Genomic DNA, 23,775 nt, shown 5'->3' with positions numbered 1-23,775 from the left:
ACCACAATAAATTGAAAGATATTGAATATTTTTTCTGAAAATGCTTGGGTATCATTACTTTACCATCAATTCTTAATATAAATACATAATATGCCCGAAAAAACACTATTACTCACTACGTAGTACGTACCACACTGTATCCTACATCAACATATCTCAAACGCACCGCCCATGAACGAATAACGAATAAACCATCAACCCGAAATAATAAATGCCATACGTTGCAAGGGAGCCAAGCCTTCGACCGTTTTAAAAAACACAAGCTCCGCGAGACCGAACCAACCAACGACATACGTCCCGATTTGTAATTTTTGTTGCAGAAATTGTAGCGTTAGAGGAGGCTAGCCTCCAGTTGGTCTTGGCTAGTGTACGACTGCGTTTGTTTCTTATTCAATTATTCGGACGGGATGCCGTGACGGACCGGGACTGAAAAATATTTCGGTAAATCGTTTAAGTGTTTCTTGATAATATTTGTTATTTATGTATGAAACAGGCAGTATTGTATTATAGCAGTACTTTTTGGTGATATTTTTAATGTGTTTTCTTTCAATTTCAAGGTGTTTTCAGGTTTTCACTTTTCGGTAAGTTTTTTTTTCCATTTATTATGGATAAGTTGGACGAAATTAAAAAATCTGACGATATAGCCGATTGGTTGCTGACAAATAATTTTAAGTCTTTATCTTATGATAATAAATTTTACATTATTAAAACAAAATCGAGGATTTAATATCAGTTGGTACGATAAATGCGATTGGTTAACCGGCTCCATTAAACGAGAAAAACTTTTTCCGTACAAACCGAATACCATATGTGGTCTAAAATAGGATACTCCGTTTTAAAAAATTTACCTCGTTCTACAGAAAGACATTTTGAATCTAAGGAGCATATATTTTTATCTTGTCAATTAAAATTGTTTAGCAAACAAAATATAACAACAGCTATATCGACTAGGTTGATAACGAATGTTAAGTTTACTTTTAATTTCTTTTTCTCCTATCCAAAATTACAAAATACACCTCTCAATTCACCTTTCAAAATGCGGGCCCCTAGAAGACTATCTTGAACTTGAATGACCGCCGATTAAAAGTAGTTTGCGGGTGCCTTGTGAATTCACTTAAACAAACCAGATTTAACCTTCCTTCCAACCACATCCTTTCTTTCCTTTCCTGGCAGGACACGACTCCCACCTCCCCGTTGGTTCTTGCGGGACAATAAAATTTACTTTTAGACCTGTTTTTATAAGCATAATTAAGTACTTGTGCTTATAAAATATTTGTAGCAATTTTTAACAAAACTGTTATATTAGAAGAGAAAAGTATTATTTATTGACTGAGAAGAGTTCATTTATATTAAATAACTCACAGACAACCCTTTTTCCTTGTTTTTATTTTTTTAATGGTCTGTTTTATACGTATAATTTTCAGCAATACACAATATTTGTTTGTATTTATGCGTTTGTATTTTCACGTATTTTGCCTTAAATAGGTGCGGTACCCCAAAAAATTTTCGCGCCTCCGGCGGCCTTTTCTATGTGTATATAGTCTTTATGACTTTAGCCTCCCCTGTTCTCCAATGCACGAGCCGTCACTGAATATAACATCGTTCTAACACAGTAAAAATCAACCAGTAAGTCCACTCCCACTTGGCGAGTTGGCTGTCCTTATTCATCTTTCACTGCCTGAACCATTGTGCATGTTGTTTTTAGCGAGTGCATTGGCTTGGGATGTGGGGGTTGACCACATCAGCCATCGGTTGCCTGCTTCCACGTAGCCCCGCTGGATACGGAAATGACAGAATCACTTGTGGTTCCATTATTCCCTGACTGAATGGCATCCCAACGATGGCTCAATCCCAAGGTGCGTATATCCGTGCCAAGAGGATGAATGACACTGAGCCTATCAGCTGTCTCTACAGAACCTTCGAGATACCGGGCGCCTTTTCGTCGTAGCATCGCCCTGTAACGGTAATGCGGGGCTCTGATGTGATTGACCTTCTTTCCCTGGCTACACGTGGGACTTTTATGGACAGAGTGAACTTAAAAGTTCATTCTGACGCTGATGAGTCTACAGAGGAGATGGATGTCGAACTTACGACTCCAACTGAACTTCCTGTAAATTTAGATCAGGAGCGAGACCTTCTCAATTCTCCAACTCCTGATCCAATAACTGAACCTAAAAAGAAGTTTGGTGATGTAGCCAGAAAACGACTGAGTCGTCTCCTCAAGAGCGGGGTACCTTATGAAACCGCCTTGCACCTCAGTTAAAAATTATAGATCATAAAAAATCCTCTACAAAAAATATATCGATACTTTTTTTCTTATAGCCACCGTTTCTGAAATACGACGAGTTAAAAAGTTGTAAAAGTTGTAATCGTCATTATATGCATAAGTATGCCACGTATATACATCCCTAGAGTTGTAATTCAAGTAAAAATATTTTTCTATTAGTATACATAAGTATAAATATAATAATATCAGGTAGAATGAAATCCAGTCCCTTAATTTGTACGCTGGTGTAACCTTGAGCCAACATCTGTCTCAACATTCGTCAAAAAGTTTATCTACTTCTGCAAAGAGTCAAAATCATGTAATAACTGGCAATAACTGGCTGTGATACGACGTCTGCATTTTACAGGAGGGGTAAAGCAACAGTTTTTAAAATGTTTGGAAAACAAGATTTAGTTCAATATGCTGATGTTTACAAAAAAAAGTAATTCGACTCAACAAGAAATTATCACCTACGGGATTTAGTTTCTTTTTTCTATGTACAAAGCTTCGAAAAAAACCACCTGCTTAGATAAGTATCGATATGCATGTTTCGTAAAAAACACTCAAAATAAGAAACAGGTGCAATTAGCTTGTCTTCCTCCAACCTCAGTTGCTGCTCATCAACATCTTTTCTGGGTATATCACCAAGTTAAAGTGTGGCTTGGTTATCAGCCAGACCCAAAAGACTGGGGTTGGAAGTTGGTCGACAATGCATTAGAACCTATTCAGACTTTACTCCCACCTGCGCCGGAAAAACTGCTGAACACAATTTTTTGCAACTGTAAAAAGGAATGCAGCGCCAGATGTGGTTGTAAAAAAGTTGGACTGTTGTATTCTCTGGCATGTACACATTGTCAATGTCAGTCATGTACTAATGCTGAATCACCAATAGTGGATGATTCATTTGATACCAACGAGGAAACATGCGATACATCACTCTTGACGCAGTTTACCTACACCCAGGATGAACATTAAGGAGAAGAAGATCAAGAAGAAGAAGACCAAGAAGAAGAACAACAAGAATAAGTATTCGAAGGTTAAGACTCAGATGAATAAATTTTTACATTTTTTTAATTTCAATCGCTTTTATAATTTTCAACCCTTCCTAATATATTCTATTATGCAACTTTTCAATTTGACAGAATCACAACAGACATATAGAATAGGCCTACTGGGGAAACCACGTTGAAAAAAATGCGCTAAGTACACTACCTCATAGGTGGCGTGGAAACGTGTGCATATACTGACAATGACAACTTTTACAACTTTTTGACTCGTCGTATCTCAGAAACGGTGGCTCTAAAAAAAAAGTATTGATTCATTTTTTGTAGAAAATTTTATGGTCTACAATTTTTATTTCGAATCATTTTATGATAAAACTCACCGTTTTCCTGAAAATCGCGAAAAACCAATTTTTTTCGAGATTTTTGACCTTTGACCTCGAATAAAATTTTTTTCAGGCATCGCAATCATTTGGAATTTTAAAATCTTACTTTTAACTATATTTTGAACAATTACAAGCGTTTGCAGCTTGATGTAAATTTGTGTACCATCCAATGTCTAGATTGGCCGAATTATAATATAAAATTATATTTCATTAGCATATTTCTCAAAGCATTAATAAGATGAGGTATATCAAACATAAAAAATTGTGTCATTTACATAAAAAAAAATAGATTATCAGAAGAAACATTTAAGATATTTTTCAATTGGATGTTATTAGATCCCATATCTGAGATAAGAACAATAACATTGAGACCAATCTCTTTTAATTTTATAATTGCCTCAATAATTATTTCTTTTAAATTTTTACCAGGACTGGTAGTATTATAACAATAGTAAGCTAATAGTTGCTTTCAATTTGATATAGCTCTCACCATCAAAGTGGTTGGTACTTTTTTTGTTACCAGTATCTCCGAAACCAATGATATAATCGGAATGACTGTAAAATAAATTGGGATCTTTCGGGAATCTATAAAATTTTTCACTACAATAGTAGGCCTTATTTTTGCAAACACTGAAGCAGTAAACATTTCCTGACTTATTTAATAATATCTTTTTTACATCTCCCATTTTCTAATCACTTAATAATAAAACAAACAACAATAACCAACTACAAAAACTGAAACGAATAAAAACAACAGCAAATAAACTAAACACAATATTAATTTCCGACCGTTGACTCCTTGGTGCCGGTACCGCTATACGTTTCTATCGAGAGAATAGTCAGTAGTATTTCTCTGTATCTGTAGGGAGGGTAAGTGTAGACACACAGCACTTAGGCCACATGTTACCCATTGTACATCCTCCCAAGGAGTTGTCCTCCTAGGTCATCGTCCATCCTGTCCTTTCCAGGAAGGAAAGTGGACAGGTCACTTGGTACCGTCGAATCCTTCGATACTACAGCACTGAACGCATTGGATGAGAATATCATCCTAAGAGCAGTTGAAGGTCCCCGGCAACTCGGGCGGATCACGTGGTAAGAGAGTCTACTGGTTGTATTATTCTACTGTGTTTCTAATGTCCGCCACAGCTTCTTTGGGTAAAGCGCATCCGAAATATCCATGTTTCCAAAACTCTAACGCATGAATCAGGCTGAATTCGAGCGATGGTATGGGTTATGTTGCCTTTGAGGACCACTGAGTGGCTTATTCACATACACCTGCGACTTGTGAAAATCCCACACGAAAAAGTCTAACGTGGCCGAATCACACGATCTTGGTGGCCAGTTTACATCTCACCTCCGCGTGAGATGACCTTGTCCTCAAATCGCTCGTGCAGAATATGTAATATGTGTGGCTCGTAGCGCCGTCCTGTTGAAATATCATGTCGTTGGTGTGCAGATCATGTAATTCAGATCAAAAGAAGTTGTTAATCATCGCCGTTGACAGTGATGTCCTGCCCAACTTCGTTCTCAAAGAAATATGAACTGATGACGCCGCCAGGGCAAAATCCACACCAAAAAGTGACTATTTCGGGATACATTGGATGCTCTTGTACCTCATATGGATTGGTATCGTACCAAATTCGACAATTTTGTTTGTTCTTCATCACTGAAGATGAATTTTCGATGAAAATTTTGGTCAGTTGCCAGTTGCTCTAAAACCCATTCAGCGAACAGGAACCTTCAGTTCTTGGTTCAGTTGAATAATGTACAGGTGCAGGCCCAAGTCACGACGCAAGGCCGAGTTCTTGTGAGCAACTCAGTATCGACTTCATCGGATTTTCCTGCACACTCTCCCAGACAGCGGCGATGTTTTCGTTAAATCCTATGTTTCATCAACGTCCGGGTATTGGTCAATCATTTATTGAACTAGTGTACGCAAATTCCTCCACCACATTGCGAATAGTCCTTTCGGTAGGACGATTATAGCGACCGTAAAATGGGCAAAGCATGCGGTACATTGCCCAAACAGAACACCCATTTTGATGAAACCATTCCATTATTTGCACGTGTTGTTGGTGACTTGGCAAAAGTGTCTGCCGAATATAATTCAATGTCCATTGTGGTATTAGCCAGGGGTGTAGTTATTGAAGCCAAGTATCTATCTTAGAATTTTCTTCAATAATATTCATATATTCAAGTATACTTCTCATGGGAGTGACACTCAATTGATTATATTATCATTTATATCTCGAACGCGTAAACCAGTAGCAATCAAACACACGGTATACGTTTCTACCGAGAGAATAGTTGGCTCTCGACCGTGTTCGGTACTCTCTCTCTCTCTTTCTCTCTCTCTCTCTCTCTCTGTTTGATACGGCTTTTTTTACCAAATTCTCTAGCTCATTGGGAAATCACCGCTGTGCAGCAATAATTACAGTCTATTTGCCGTGACATGACGCCACCAAAGGAAACCCTACCATAAGAGACGTGCCATTTGAAGATCGACACCTAAGGAAAACCTGGCATAAGAGACGCGAAAATCCAGCTGGGTGACGTTGATCTCATGTTTGGATGGCGGTCACATCGAATTTCAATGTTACCGCCACATTTCGGTCCTTCGAGCCGGATTCTGTATAGTGGAAATTCAGTTAGGTGACGTTGATCCTGTATTTGATTCACGATTCGAATTAATCTCAATATTTTCAATATATCTGCTAAAGTTATTTCTTTCCGATAGGCATTTGCCGATTATACGGTCTATGAACGTTAGGAGAGGTTAGTGTTTCGAGTTTTCATTCCGAAATGTTCATTTCCATTCCTGACAATTTTTGTTGTGCAATGAAATTTAATTTTCTTCTTGGAAAGGACAGGATGAACGATGACCTAGGAGGACAATTCCTTGGGAGGATGTACAATGGGTCACGACATGTGGCCTAAGTGCTGTGGGCCTACACTCCCTACTCTACAGATACAGAGATCAATATTATATATGTCACTCCGAAAGTAACTGGTTACTATACATTTTGGAATTGGCGGATTTGTTACATCTCTACAAACTAGTTGGCGAATCTCTCATTCTGCCTTTGCACTCATATTTCCCATGTAATGTGAATTATTCACTTTGTTACACATGAGAGAATATTTAATGGATGTAAGGAAGTTAAGGGAACTCCAAGAAACTTTCTCGATTCACCCCAAATTAACTGTCATTACAAAAACTCATTTAGTAAAATACTTTAGTGAGTTGGAGGTAACTTCAAAATGTCACAAACGGGATTATTTTCGGGTGTTCGTAATCGGTGACAATTAAGAAAGGAAGTTCGTTGGATTCAGAACTTTTTAGCATTGTTAGGTTTTCAAATACCAACGAGGTCTGATTTGAATTGCAATTAGAGTATAAGTGTTTGGCTCTGAATAATACTGAATATAACGGTGCCAGGTTAACTCCAAACGGAACAATACTGTGTAACCTGTTCGAGAAGAAAACATTTAGTGAAACTGAATACAGAAATCTTCAAACTGCATCAAAAAACAATAATATATTCCAATCGGAGGTTTGAAAATATTTTCAAGAAACAAGGTATGAAGGTTGTATTTGAAACAAGTCATACACTACAGAGCCTTCTAGGAAATCCAAAGGACAAAGTCGAGAATTTTGAAAAGTCTGGAATTTACGAAATTAAATATAAGGACTGCGATGCAAAATATTCTGGACAGACTGAAAGATCTATCAATATAAGATATAAGGAACACTTAGTACAACTAAAATATGGAAGACCAGAAAAATCAGCAGTTGCCCATCGTGTTTTGCAACTAAACCATTCCATAGACTCTAGTTCATTAACATTAATTATACAAGTTAACAACAACAGGCATCTATATGGCTGTGGGAGATTAGAAATAAGTCAACATGATGATATTATAAGTAACGATGAAAGACCAATACCTATTTATTTACTATATAGCTTCTATGTAAGGCTTTGCCTTTGTAAGGCAATATTGTGGAATTGATTTTAAGACAATTAAGACGCGGGTAACTAGCAGAGGTATTTATGGTATAAATAAGGACAAAATTGTATGTGGATTTGGTTTATCTTCCTCAAGAACAGAGGTTCTTGAACTTATTTTGTCTACCGCCCACTTCGAGAATTAATTATTTTCTAGCGCCCCGCAATTTTTTTTACTTTACTACATCTCAAGAATCACAATCGCAGTCATTATTTTAGTAATTAAATTATGTGTGTCCTGTGAAAATAAGACTTTCTGATGAGGTAATATTAGGAAAACTTTTATTCATGTTAATAAAACAAACATTTCAATTTGAATTTCAGAACTAACCTAATGTGAATGATGAATTTGATGATTTTCAACAAGTTTGTTAATATCAGGCTCGAATTTACACAAAAACAGCCGTAAGTCACCGCGTTCGGTAATCTGCAACGTTGCCACAGCACTAAATCCACGTTCACACAAATACGATGATAGGAATGCTATCAAAAATCATTGAACGATGGACCACGATCCAGGGTACAATTTCGGGATTGGACTTTTGTAGCCAAAATTCTTGGTACCCATTTTTTAATTTTATTTTTATTTCCTCGTTCGTTATCAGTTCTATGAGTTCTTCTTCTAGCTGGAGTGATCTTGCTGTGTTGACATTTGAAAAAAGATCCAACACCCAGTCCGGCATTTCCAATTTGAAAATGTCCTGGAATCGTTCTGCGAAATCAATGTGGAGGTTCTCCAAATGTTGGCAGTAAACAAGCAACTCATCGTTATTGAAGGATACTGCTGACAAATTAGGGAAATTGCGAAACTCACGTCTGCCGATATTATTCTTATATAAGAGCAATTTGGCTACAAAAGCAGCAATGACATTTTTTGTTTTAATCAAATTCAAGTCGTCACCTTGAAGTTGGAGATTGACATCATTGAATAATTCATACAGGTCTGTCGAGTACGCAATATCATTCTTTGAAGTGATGAGGTTATCGTGCCATCCTTTGTTTTTGTTTTCCATTACATTTTCTATTACAGAGTAAAATAGATTGTAAAACCGAGTCAGACAGTTACCTCTTGATAACTAGTTCACACTTCTGTGTGAAATAGCAATCGGTTGAAACCTTCATCATTAGCAACACAAAGCTGATTAAATAATCTGTCATTTGAAGAGCTGTTTCGGATTTTATTGACTGCTTTGATGATATATTGCCGTGATTGAGAAAGGCGCTCACTCAAATTTTTCGCAACCATATGAACGTAATGTACAGGGAGCACATCTGGAATTTTATTTTTCAGGAACGGTATGAAGCCTTTGTGACGTCCTGCCATAGCCGAAGCGCCATCTGTAGCAGCTGTTATAATATTCTTCAGTGGAATTTCTGTCTCAAAACAACATTTTTCCAGTGTATGATTTCTCCTTTTGTATCCGTCTCCAAATTTCTGGCAAATAGTAGTTCTTGATATATTTTCTCATTTTTAATAAACCTCACGTATGACAACAACAATGCTTCATGGGTTGGTAAAGTGGACTTATCTAACTGAATAGAGAATTTAGAAGTCTTCAGATGATTGCACAATGACTCTTCAATGTTTTCAGCCATCTCATCAATTCGTCTTTGCACAGAACTATTGCTCAAAGGAATTTTTCGGATAATACCTGCCGCTGGTTTATGTAGCACAGTAGTTATTACTTCTTTTATTGCCGATAAAATTAAATCCTCTCCAATAGTGTGAGGTCTATCTGTTTGAGCAGTTAGCAAGGATATACTGTAGGAAGCTCGCAGTCCGTCGTCGTCTTGCTCAGAAATCGCTGAAAAAAGTTTTGACACAGTTAGCTGAGCTGAGTGTTTCTTTTCCAGTTCTTGAAAATAAGTCACACTTTTGTCTTTTTATCTGAATGCATTTCATTCAAATTATCTTGTAGCCTTAAGGGTTTCATCGCTTCATTCGAAAATGTTTTTTGACAAAGAAGCCACATAGGCGAAGATGGATTTGTGGAATTTTCAATAAATCCGTATTTTATATATTCCGCTCTATGCTGCCGTTTCTTCTTTTTTGCTCTGAACATAATTTTGTCATCAAAAATGCCGAAGTAAAGAATCGACTATTAAAAACTTGCTAATGGCATCACTCACAGTATTCACCACCGCACGTATAGCACTTTACCTAGCTATTCGCTAACTGAATTCACTTGTTTTCGTAATATCGTCGAATGACATCACTGACTGGCTATTATATGAAGTAACGGGCGGGCCTAGTACTTTCGAGAATGGAGATTAGAAACTTCTCGCTTCGCATTGAAGCTTACCGCCATCTATTGTACAGTTTGACAACTATCGCACAGGAAATAGTTACTGTCCAGTCCCCTTGATGGCGTTACACGAGAAAACCAGCGTTAAGCGTAAAGGAGCGGTAAAGTTTGTTTAAAAGCAGAAAAACATTTTTAAATTAGACATCGCCCCCCTAAACCGCTTTAACGCCCCCCCAATCTTCTCTGTGCCCTTTACTACCCCCTATAGGCCTCCAACGCCCACAAGGGGGCGTTATCGCCCACTTTGAGTAAGACTACCTCAACCAATTCATGTGTACTTTCTGATACAGTCATATTTTTTAAGCAACTACCGCCATTTCTACATCAAGCCGGGTACCTCTGGAACCACCCTGGTACAACAAAGTATGGTTGTTGGATGAACGCCTCTTATTTCCCCAGGAGTGTTTTTGAACATCGCTTCACTGGGCAATTTGCAAACTTTCAAACATGATTACGAAAACGTAAACAAAAAGGGTGAATTTGAAATAACTTGATAAAATAAAACACGTCTGTCGACAAATATCGTAATATTTCCTCTGTTTACTGAAAGCATTTCCAATTCAAGCATCAGTGCATCTCAACGTACGAACGAAATTCAGTATACACAGCGAAAACTTGGTAATCAAAGCGTATATGAAACATTTTCCGTATTCCAAGGATTTCAGTATTTCACCAAACATATTCGAAGCGGCCGTTCAGACATGCTTGTCTTGACGTGACCCGTTCGTTTTTCCGAATGGAAATAAACAGGAATTTCCTGGGCCAGACTCTATCGGACAAACAAACAATTTGATATCATTTTGGAACGGAAGGGACAGTTTGGAATCAATTTCGAGATATTTTATTGTACAGTTGTGTGGCGAAAAACCAAGGGATCTGTTTTAGATGTTGAAGCTTCATATTGCTCTGTACCCAACAAACTACTTTTCACATGTTCACTAATAATAATGTTCAGAGTGTGGAAGAATGACATTTCGGAGGAATAATCTTTGAATGAATTCCATAACGATAATTCAATAATATACAAATCATACACTCCATTTCTTTAATGCCCCCCCTTTTGTTTTTTGAACGGGTCAACTCAAAAAATTGAAATTTGGGATAATGAAACTATTGCATGAATACTTCATTTTGAAGTGAAATTGACAGATGAAACTTTCAAGATGGCGATTGGGCGCCATCTGGAAAATACATTGAATGGAAAGGGGGATCTTGTGACACATCATTTTGAAGCCCGTGACGAATACTTCACAACCCTGGAATATAAAGTCAATATCTTCACCTACTACAAAATGGCGGAACATTTAATAATTTCCTGAAGACAAACACATTAATATCGATATTTCTATTAATTTTCTTTTTATCTGGTATATGGCAATTCCAACAACCCGATAAGGTTTGTTAAGTTGTTTTTTGTTCATAAAAACGACAAAAAATTTCATTACGACGAGGAACATTGTTCAGCAAGAATATTCTCATTTAGTTATCGGTTCTACTAGTAGAAAGGTACCACGTCAACAATCTCTAAAATGGTCAATTCTCGTCCATTGGAAGAAAAAATTGAAGCGATTTTTATTTACGGTGCGACGCGTAACTTTCACGAGACCGAAAGGATTCATAATGAACGTTTTCCGAATCGTCCTATCTGTAGAAAATATTTGAGGGAACTCGTTTCCAAATTCACAACTAACGGTAGTGTACATAACAAAAAGCCCCCAGGTCATCCGTCCATTCCGGAAAAACAGCAAGTGCAAATAATTGGTGAGGTGGTAGTAAATCTTGAACAATCTACTTATTCCGTCGCTAATGTTTCTGAGGTGTCTCCTTCTACTGTGTGGAGACTTTTGAAGAGGAATAGATATTATCCATACAAAATTAAAATGGTACACCAATTAACTGAAGATGACCCTGATCGAAGAAAAGAATTCTGCGAAATCACGACGGAAACCATTGCAAGACATCTTACCTATTTCCGCAATATTGGTTTCAGTCACTAGTGTACATTTTTTTGAACGGCAATGTTCAAAAAAATGTCGTTATTGAAGCGACACCAACCCTCACGTTTTCCGGGAAACACATACCCAATATCCAGAAAAAAATAACCTTTGGCCAGGAATATTGGGAAACCATATTGTAGGACCTCTATTCATCGATCCAAATTTAACAGGGAACTGTATTTGAATATGCTGAAAACTACTGTTGATCCTCTCATCACTGAAATCGTCGAAGCGAATCCTAATGAATTTGGTATGGATATTGTATTCCAACAAGATGGAACACCACCACATTACTCCAGACAAGTAAGAAACTATTTGGGTACTACTTTTCCCGGTCGTTGGATTGGCCATCGAGGCCCTACAGAATGGCCAGCCCGCACACCAGATTTGACACCTTTGGACTTTTTCATGGGGCTATTTGAAAGGGTGTACGAAACTGAACCTGCTTCAATATTGGATATACCGCAGAGAATAATAAATATTTGTAGATATATTCACGTTACTGTGTTCGAAAATGTTCGGCGTGAAATATCAAATAGGCTGTTCATATGTCAAGAAATTCAAGGCAACCATTTTGAGTATCTCCTGAACTGACCTCAAGCTTATTACGTCTTATTATGTAGGTAAATGTCAATGTATTCAGGCAATCATTAAAAGTTCCGCCATTTTGTAGTAGTTGAAGATATTAACATTATATTGTAGGGTTGTGAAGAATTTGTCAGGAGCTTCAAAAAGAAGTGTTACAAGACCCCCCCTTTCCATACAATTTTTTTTCCCAGAGGACGCCCAGTCGCCATCTTGAAATGCACTGTATATTGAAAGTGAAATTACCATATAGTTTTTCTTTCACTTTTCTGCAAAAGAATTACTTCAGAAATAGTTGAATTCCTTTATCGCCTGCATCCAATTGAAACACATACATGTTTGATCGGTGAAAAATCGGGCGATCTGGGTTTTATGGTACGTGGCTAATGTCATGCTGATCCATGAAGTCTAGAGTTACTCTAGCCACATGCGGTCCAGCGTTGTCTTGTAGAAAAATGGGGTTCTCGATGGTCTAAAGGTATGGAAGGACATGAGGCTCCACTACTTCGTGAATGTAACGAGCTGTCATGTTGCCTCTAATGAAGACTGAAGGTGTCCTACTACCATATGCAATGGCACCTCATACCATTAAACCAACAGTATGGTGAACATTTCTCTTCACATCAAACTGGGGATCTCGTCTTTCACCACGACGCCTTCTTACTCTTGCTCATCCATCGTGCATACCCAAACGAAAGCGAGATTCATCGCTGAAGACTAACACCCAATGGGGGTAACACCCAATGGGGGTAATAAAAAAAAGTCCGAAACTCCTTATTCGCCGATCTACTGTGAGCATTCCAACAGCCCTTCCGTGTTCTTCGAATCACTGATGCGCAATTGCCCCAGTAGAAATCAACCGATCCTTAAGACACAAAAGTCTTAATCGGCGATCCTCATGCACTGTTGTTCCCCTAGCTCTGTGTTCCTGGCCTTCTTGGGTTCATGCCCGATAACGTCTTAGAATAGTACGCAAAGATCGATTGGTTCTTCTTGGAATTTCTCTAACTGCCTCATGTAAGCCAACAATTCGTCCTCTTCCAAAATCACTAAGTTGAGGAATACGACAAAGTTTTCGCCCTCGAGGCATAGTGTTAACAATTTAATACAGATACAATCGATATCGAAAACTCACTCACACGGGACAGTATCTGAACCAGGAATCCAACCACAACAGGCTTTACCTAAAAGATAGCTAGAGCTCCACAAGGAAGAGAAGCCGCCACAACCAGTACTTGTACTTCCCTACATCAGAGGATTATCGGAGAGGATAAGAAGAATTGGTTCCAAGTACAACATTAGAACCTGTTTCAGATCCGGTAACACTATCCGTAGCAGCCTCACGAAAATCAGGCCCCCAAACGCGGACTGCGATTCCAAGAATTGCATTTACCGGATACCCTGTGAGTGCGGAAAATCGTATATCGGTGAAACTAAGAGGCCATTGAAAGTTTGCATTGCCAAGCACAAGAAACACACACAGCGAGGAGAAACCAGCAAATCCGGGATAGCTGAGCATGTTTGGACTCAGCAACATAACATCAAGTGAGCTCAAGCTGAAATCATCCACAAGCAGGAACACTGCTCTAAGTCGAAAATCGGGTTTTTTATATTAGCGATTTTTTTATTGAAAAAATCACTACGCCACTGGATTCAGAGTGCCTCTAAACAGGTGTGACCAAAATTTCATGAAAAAATATTCATTATTAACAAAGTTATGACAACTCAAAAATTCGAAAACTCACACAGCTAACAGTCACAATATATCATTTTTTTTTATGATTTCAACAATAAAGTGCCGCCAGATGAAAAAAAAAACAAATAGCGTAAATATGTTTAATGAAAATAACGGAATTACATTCACACAATTCAACTAACAATGAAGCAAAAAATTTTAATAAACGTAACTAATAACTAATTATTGAAATGTTTCGATTCAGTGCATCAATTAATTCTAACTCATATTCTAGTAGCCTCTACTTATCCACCACGTATTTCGATACATGTGTCGTAAGGCTTACGAATGTTTCTGATTACGTTCCTTAGTTCTTGAGGGCTAATATCTGCACATACCTGTCGAATTCTTGCACAAAGTTCATTTCTATCTCTTGAGCGGTTTTTGAGAACCTTTTGTGTGAGAAGTCCCCAGAGAAAAAAGTCCAAAACTGTGAGGTCTGGAGATCTGGGTGGCCACTCTATAAATGAACTACCACGGCCTATCCATCGGTTTGGAAAATGTTCGTTAAGCCATTGCCTCACACCTCTGGCATAATGAACTGAACACCCATCTAACTGGACAATTAAATTTGATCGTTCATTAATTGGCAGCTCGTGAATAGCATCCCAAAACTCTGTTTTTAAAAATTCTAGAAACCTCTGCGCATTAATGTTTTCCTCAAAAAAGAAAGGATCAATAATTCGTTCGTTCAATATCCCACACCAGACGTTGATTTTTTGGGAATACTGGCTTTTACAGTTTATTACCCAGTTAGGATTATCCGCTGCCCAATAGCGACAATTCTGTGATAACACTACTCCATTTGTAGTGAAAGTGGCTTCGTCGGTATATAAAATATTTTTTAGGAAATTTCTATTGTTTAAATATTCCCCTTAGGCCCATAAACAATATTTCAGGTGTCTTTCTTCGTCGCCTTCTTGAAGTGTGTGTAAAAATTTTGGCTTGAAAGGTTTAATACTCGTCGCCTTGAGGCATCTCCGAATAGTTTCTCGTGGAATATTCAAATCTAAAGTGGCATTTCTTATACTGGCATTAGGATTATTTCCGAAATAATCTAAAATGATTTGATCATTCCTGTCATTCCTGTTTCGTCTTTGTACAGAATTACTTTTTAACATCATTTTTGATACTGCACCAGTTTCATTGAATATTTTATTTACCGTACCGCAGCTAATACGAGGACGATCTGGATGTCTCTCATTAAATACTCTACAAACCTCTCTAGCACTTCTCACGTCATCTCCCGAAAGAAGTACAATTTCAATTTTCTCTCTTACGCTCAATCTTGCAGTCATGACCCAAAATGATTCGAAGAACTGTAAGGTGAAGATTGTTGACGATAGTACACTTAAATCTTTCACAAGTGTAATATCATTTCCATGGCAACTAAGATTTAAATTGAAATATTTGGTCTGTTTTAGTTAATTTGCGTGAAAACTTGAATGTAACTCCGTTAGTTTCATTAAAAATATTTACGCATTTTTTTTTTCATCTGGCGGCACTTTATTGTGGAAATCAAAAAAAAATATTCTCATGGCTATATCTGTTGATATAGGGTGTTTTTTGTGACTGTTAGCTGTGTGAGTTTTCGAATTTTTGAGTTGTCATAACTTTGGTAATAATGAATATTTTTTCATGAAATTTTGGTCACACCTGTTTAGAGGCACTCTGAATCCAGTGGCGTAGTGATTTTTTCAATAAAAAAATCGCTAATAAAAAATCCCGATTTTCGACTGAGAAAAAATATCGTAGTATGCCCTGAAACTTCAATAAACATTTCAAATTTTGTCCCAAGGTAGACCTTTTCGTACTTGACATTTCAAAAAAAAATTATTAAAATCGGTTTACAACTTCAAAGTTTAGGGAGGTGTTTCCATTAAAAATGGGTCACACTGTATGTTGACCAACTCCCGCCAAACGGTCAGCTCCCGCTAAAAACCAATGAAGCGGGGAGAGGGAAGATGGGATAGGTGAAAGCAGTCGAACGACCTATAAATAGTCAGATCTCGAAGGAATAAGTCCAGTTATCACCCGAAGACGATTGTGGATACTAACAATCGAAACGTCGAACTTGGTTCGAACTCTTTTAGTTTATTATTTTTTAATTTTCATTTCTTGTTAATATTTTTTTTATTTTTTCAGCTCGTGTTGATAGTTTCAATTTTTTTTTTTTTTTTGGTTGTTGCTTGCATGTTATTTCCTTGTAATTTCAGTGTTTTGCTTAATGAAATTTTTATTTTTTCAGCAAATCTTTTCAATTTTTACAGATTCTTTCAGGGATTTCAAATCAATTTATATCATATTAGACAATGGAAGTCCGAACTGATGAAATACATCACGAAACATTGTCAACCACCTTCAATAATATAAAATATTTTGCCATTCGTCAACGTACATCATGCATGAGAAAACACATTTCCCTTCCTTAGTACCTGCAATTCAATCGAATGTTATTTCATGTAATAGTGTGCAAGTCCTCAGCAAATATTAAGCTTCTGTTGCAACCGAAGTTAATCCACGTTCAATAGTTCGACACCCAAGAGAAGACAAACTACTCAATTAGATGGGGAAACCCCAGCAAATTGCATGAGTGGTTATCGCTTGGGGATTACGCATTATCTAACTAACGAAGGGAAAATGGAATTACAAACCAATTTTCTAGACCGAGGGTTGTTCTCCAAGACCTTATGTTATTGTGATTCTCATCAAGATGTGAAGGGAACACGGAAAATCAATCGAAATCCCCGTCAAAACTTCTATATTCCTGTGTCACGATCGCCGTTCGAAAAGAAAAGAGATTAATTCATCAAAAGTAGGCAGTTTTCCTGTGAGACTTTCGAAAAATGATCCCACGGGACGGATTATCCATTTTGAATAATTTCTGTGGCTTTCTCTTTCATGGGGGCAAAAGGGGCAGATTGGAGATAAAAACCGGAACTGTTAGGAGATAGTCCGGTCAATTTAAACATTCGAAGCTACCAAAATTCCCATCAAGCTGAAAATCAGTACAATTGTTTGAAATATGATTGAAAATAAAATTTTAAAGTTCCCCATCTTTCCCCTGTATGTAAAAAATCTTATTCAAGGTCAAAAGTCAAAAAAATTAGTTTTTCGCGATTTTCAGCAAAATGGTAAGTTTCATCATAAAAATACTCCAAACAAAAATTATAGACAATAAAATTATCTACAAAAAATAAATCGATATTTTTTTCCTAAGAGCCACCGTTTTTGAGATATAAGGATTGAAAAGTTGTAATCGTCATAATATGCACACGTTTCCACGCCACCTAATGAGGTAGTGTACTTAGCGGGTTTTTTAACGTGGTCCCCCAGTTGGCCTATTCCACGGGTCAGTTGTGATCCTGTTTGATTTGAAACTATTGCAAAATAATGTATATTAGCAGAGATTGAGAAGATAAAAGCAATTTTAGTTAAAACAAATTGTAAAATTTAATAGTCCGAGTCGTAACTTTCAAATTCTTCTTCTTGTTCTTCTTCTCGATATTTTCGTTCTTGTTCGTCTTGTTCTTCATCTTCATCTTGAGTATACGTGAAGTGCGTTAATAGCGATGTATCGCATGTCGCCTCGTTGGAATTAAACCGACTCTCCACTGTTGGTGACTCAATATTAGAGCACGACCGGTCTTGACAATGTGTACATGCCAGAGAACAAAACAGTCCGGTTTTTTGCAACCACATTTAGGACTGCACCACTTTTTGCAGTTGCGAAAAAGTGTGTTCAGCAGTTTTTCCGGCGCAGGTGGAAGTACAGTTTGGACTGGTTCTAATAAATTGTTGAGCAACTTCCAAACCCAGTCTGTAGGGTCCAGCTGATAACCAAGTCACACTTGAACTCGGTGATATACTCGAAAAAGTTGTTGATGTGCAGCAACTGAGGTTAGAGAAAGACAAGGTAATTGTACTTGTTTTTTACTTTTGGTATTTTTAACGAAACATGCATATCTATACTTATCTAAGCAGGTTGTTTTTTAGGAGCTCCGTACATATAGAGAAGAAAGCGAATGACCGATAGAAAAATATTTCAACGTGCATTACAACTACAGAGATGTATATACATGGCGTATTCATGCATATTATGACAATTACAACTTTTACAACTTTTTGAATTGTTATATGTCAAAAACAGTGACTCGTAGAAAAAAGTATCTGTACATTTTTGGCAGATAATTATATGATCTACAAAATTGTCTGATGTAATTATATGATAAAACTCACTGTTTAGCTGAAAATCGCGAAAAAATCGTTTTTTTGACCTTGAATAAAATTTGTTCCATAAAGGTGAAAGATGGGAAACTAAATTTTATTTTAAATCATATTCTAAACAATCTCACTGATTTTCAGCTTGGTGGGAGTGAATTTAGGTAGCTTGACTCTTATTTTTTGATCTAATTTGACCGGACTAAGACGGGTCTCTGATTTCGGCGTAACACGATTTTTCACTCACAGTATATAGTGCCTGTAAGTTACCGTACAAAGCTTTCGAACGGCTACAACAAATTCAAATTCGAGCATTTATTGGGGAAGGCGGTGAAACAGATGTTGGCAAGCTTTGTTCTGCATATCGTAGCAAGAAACATTTGGCGTTGTCAAGCAATTGCTAATTAATTCTTGACTCCAACAGCAAACAATGCATTTTTCTTGGAGATGCTTTCGAAAAAAATTTGGGTCTATGCTCAGAAAGAGAAATAGTCGAGGACAACCAACAAACATTTCAAGAGGGTTTCCAGAAATGAGTAGGGAGCTAGCAAACGTATACAATAGTTACAAATATCATTCACAATACAACTGGAGTACAAAAACAATGTTTTCTTTTGAGAAGAACAGTAATTTCAAATTTGTGTAATCGATGACAAGTGTTGTTCATGACGAAGAATTTCAAGAGCGAGGTATTAATGATGAACGAGAACGAGAATGTTTCCTACTTATTCACCAATCTCAAACACCAGTTCATGCAGCTGCAGTTTCGTAAGAACATATCATCTTTCTCGACAACTGATTTCCTGAAGTCTTTAAAGTCTACTAGATATTCGTTAGAACAACAAGAGGATTGTTCCGAATTCTTGGGGTTCTTGTTGAATACTCTTCGTGAGCAAAACAATAGCAGAATCAATACTCCAGACCACTCTGGATTGAATGATTCCGTACAGTCTATCTCATCTTATGTTTGTTAGTATTTTGTTGGGAGTCGTAAATGTTCAAGAGGTAGCAAAAACGTATGTGAATTTCTGAAACTTCAACTAGCGTTTCCTAATATGACTAAAAATCAGTCCGTGCAAAGCTTGTTGTTAAATCATCTGAAAATGGAACTTTCAGCAGGTGATGATCGACTAAGTTGCCAAATATGCGCCAAACTAACTGGCTGTGATAAGAAAATAAATATATTTGAAGCACCAGTCAATCTAATAATAACACTGATGATCTTCAAACATGACGGAAGCTCCAAACTCTTGGGGTTGTCAAACTTATGAATTCAATAGCGGAAACCTACATGAATCAAGTTGCTCGTTTAGGGTTTGAGATTATCTTTACTAATCTTGTGTTTTGATTCTTGCAGATGTTCATACATTGCTAATTTTTTGTCCAAACAGACGTGTTCACTGAAGCTTACGTCCAAATTTCTACCGGTTAGGCCTGTATATACTCTAGAGCATTCCCACACTCTATATATTCCGCCTGAATTATATTATTTATGAAAGCTGTTGTTATTTTGTATTCAGAAACGGAATTTTGGATATTTTCTGAAAGTTTATCTGGGTAATTAATGCTACTATATCTACATGTACTGTCTTATAAGTGTTTTATAAGTTTCGTCTGATAGTATCTTTTCTATTAGAGAATCTGGTACCTGTTTCTTCACTGCAATTTGTTTAATTATTTCGTCCTGAAAGTTCTTTTCAGGTAAATGTATTGCGAAAGCTCTGTGTACCATCGACCTGAACGCGGATAACTTATGTGAGAGTGGACTGAAAGAGTCAAAGGAAATTGTACAGTCTGTGAAGGTGTTTTTCTGGTAGATATTAAATTGAAAACTATCATTAACCCTTGAAATATTCAAATCTTAGAAGTTAAGCTCCTTGTTCTGTTCGACTTCTACTGTGAATTTAATTTTGTTACGCAGGCTATTGAGGAAGTTTGAAAATTGATTGATTTGTCTGCTTGAAGCATCAAAATCCACATATCCGAACCAAAACACACAATATGTTTCTGAAAAAGGTGGTTATTGAGGATAAGAGTATTTTTAGTGTGTGCATGAAAATAACTGCTAGAATAGGGCTTAATGGTGAGCCCATAGGTAGACCTGAGTTTTGTAAGTTTTTCAAACTTCAGTTCTGGAACATATGGTGTCCAATGAGTAATTATCGAAAATCTGCCAAAATCCGTTACCTGCTCAAATGCTATATCCAGATTAATCAAATTTCATTTGGTTTCTATAAAATTATGATAATAGGAATCTTCATTTCCATAGATTTGAAAATACAAACAAGCATGGGCGCCGTTATATGAGATCCCATATATTATTTGAAAGACATTTTTTTGAGGGGGACTCAAAACTCCCCACTGTTTTTTTGGGTATATAACCTTCCTCAATCTGAAACTTCCAACTTACTAACATAATACCTTATGTTTCTCGTTTTTCTGATAAATTGAGATCCCCTTCAAGACAAACTTGACCCGAATATACGGTTGAAATAAAGAAAGATTGTTTTTACAATATACCTTGTTCCTGTGGAAGAAGTTATATAGGTGAAACCTCAAGACCGCTAGATGTGAGAAAAAATGAACATAGTGAATGTAAAGGTTAGGTTAGATCCTAAGTGAGTGGGTCTATTCGACCCTCCACCGCTACCCGCAAGGGTTTATTGTGGCTCACAAATGTTCACACACGACCAAATAAACCCAGCTTCCCAACGAAGCCGTTTAGTTTGTATGCTGAGTGGTTTTTCAGGTCAGATGGTAATTCTCAAAAAACATCCAGTATATGTATTCATATAGACATGTAGAATATCGCATAGGACATCTGCACATTTAATTATTTTGACGTATGTCGAAAGAATTAGAGCTATTCACAATTTGGGACCGGAGTTTAAAAGTGAATTTCAGATTTTGAAAACGAAAAGAAATGCCGAATACTGAAGAAACTTAAGTATAAATATTGAAATTTTTTTCAAAGAATTGATGGATATAGCCCTCACTATGTGGTAGGAAATCATCATGACAAATGAAAATTGAAACTTTCTATGTTTTCATCACTTTTATAAAAGTGAAAAAACATAGAGAGTTTCAATTATATTTTTCATTTAAAATTTTTTCAATTGATTTTTTCAATATTTAGGCAAAATTTATGAATATATCAAGTCATCCACTAATTGGACTCTTCAGTGCTTTATATTATACAGTAACATTTCGGAGTGATTTTTTCAGTTTCCTCTTTATCAAACTTCAGTAGATTATTATTGTTTGAGTTCCGTTTATTTTTCAGAATGCCATTTCATATAGCCATACGGCTATATTTTCGGAGGCTGACATTTTGTATGTAGGTTCATTTTTCATTGTAGATGTACAATAAGAAAAATGTTCCAAAGATTCCAAAGGGGATCCCCCGTGGGGGTAAAAGGGGCGCGTTTACAGATGAAAATTTCCTTTTCATCACCGTTTCTCTGTATTGCTATATTTTTGGAGGCTAACATTTTGTATGTAGGTCCGTTTTATATTGTAGATGTACAAGAAGAAAAAACTCGAAAAGATTCTAAGTGGGATCCCCCGTGGGGGTGAAAGAGGCACGTTTACAGATGACAATTACCATTTCATCACTGTTTATAAAATTATCTTCAATGTATTCTTCATCTCATCTGTCCATGAAGTGATCAATATAGCCTCTTGCAGCATGTAAGTTGAATTAATATTTTCGAAAATATCACAGATTTCAAATGAAAGGACATAGCGGTTGTGGCGGTACCGGGCCAATTATATGTCGCTCTTTCAAAAGTGACCTCTGAAGAAAACACTCATGTATTGTCTACTGACAAAAAAAACTATAAACGTCGTTTATGAAGACATTCTGTTGCATACTTAGTGTCAGCATTGCACTCGTGTGGAGCCGGGACTGTTCGCTATTTTTCTATAAAGTGCATTACTGAAGGGTCTTGTTTATCTTTGGTATTGGTTAATTTATTCTTTTGACCATCATAGATGTCGTCTTCGCAAAGACAGATACTATCGCTTTTATTTACTATGCTAGTCCTTCAAAGACAGCATATTCTAGCCATGCATTCGTAGATCACGATCGTTTTGTTTTTGGGCTCTACATTCAACTAGCAGTGTAAGAAATTTTCAAATCATCTGGCAGCGTCCCAGAAATAAATCCAGGATGTTAGCCCTTTCCTTGAAGCAATGAAAAGAAGAAAATGGGAATTTAAACATACTTACATCAAATTCAAATCATTCATGCACCCTTGTACTATTTCAAAGTATAACTTTATCTCATCTTTCATCGTACAAGTTTGAAAAAATCGCTTCCCAACGTTATCACTCAGCACACATGACAGCTCGGGTATTAATTATTTCCTCTGGGTTCTAGCTTAATTCCTCAAAATATCAACTTGTTTGCGCTCCGAATATAACGCCATAATTCATTTTGACTGGCACTGTATGGATTACATTTTGCATATTGCGGATTAAAGTGTTGTATCCTCATTTAACTCATTCGTGAATTGTGTAACTGTTTGCTATTCTTATTTGAAATTGATATGTCTAGATACGGCTTCTCAACTCATTCCATTATTTTCAACAATATTCAGAAAATAATTAATAATGTACTTTCACAGACTCTAAATAATCACACATTCTTCAGTATTTTTTCATTGGAGCAAACATGCATGTCTCTATTATTGCTGGATCATCTTTTTCACATGTCGTATTACATATAGAGTGTTTAAAATATCATAATAACATCTAAAGTCACGATTTTCTACTTGTGATGCACACCAAACCAATATTTCCAACACCTCGACACCTGTTTCAATCACCAAGTGATCATCTTCAACTTGAAGATGATCACTTGGTGATCGAAACACGTGAAGATGATCACTTGGTGATTGAACCACGTGTCGGTGCATTATGTCTTTGTATCTCAATGAAGCAAACATAATGAAGAAAATTGTATGAAGCAAGTATGAAGCAAACATGTATGATAATGCGAACATGATGAAGCAAACATGATGAAGCAAACATGTATAAAGCAAACAATTATGAAGCAAACATGTATGATGAAGCAAAATTGTATGAAGCAAACATGTATAATGAAACAAACTTGTATAAAGCAAACATGTATAAAACAAACAAATATAAAGCAAACATGTATGATGAAGCAAGCTTGTATGAAGCAAACATGATGAAGTAAACATGTATGAAGCAAATAAGTATAAAACAAACAAGTATGGAGGAAACATGTATGATTAAGCAAGCTTG

The 23,775-nt window shown here is 36.7% G+C and overlaps 1 protein-coding gene across 1 annotated transcript in view; it reads right to left on the bottom strand.

Annotated features, from left to right (window-relative positions):
• The window catches only part of LOC111508779 (uncharacterized), a 73,357-nt gene extending 50,119 nt beyond the window's left edge, over positions 1 to 23,238 (bottom strand). The window contains exon 1 of the mRNA XM_074169365.1: positions 22,735 to 23,238. The gene's annotated coding sequence lies outside the window, so the exon portion shown is untranslated. The remainder of the gene's footprint in view (positions 1 to 22,734) is intronic.
• Positions 23,239 to 23,775: the final 537 nt, after the last annotated feature.

This window comes from Leptinotarsa decemlineata, unplaced genomic scaffold (assembly GCF_025532065.1).
Source record: "Leptinotarsa decemlineata unplaced genomic scaffold, Ldec_3_MD MMD2_P_RNA_scaffold_5, whole genome shotgun sequence".
Lineage (NCBI taxonomy): Eukaryota > Metazoa > Arthropoda > Insecta > Coleoptera > Chrysomelidae > Leptinotarsa > Leptinotarsa decemlineata.
Note: the sequence above shows the minus strand (reverse complement) of the source record. Positions and strands in the feature narration are given on the sequence as shown.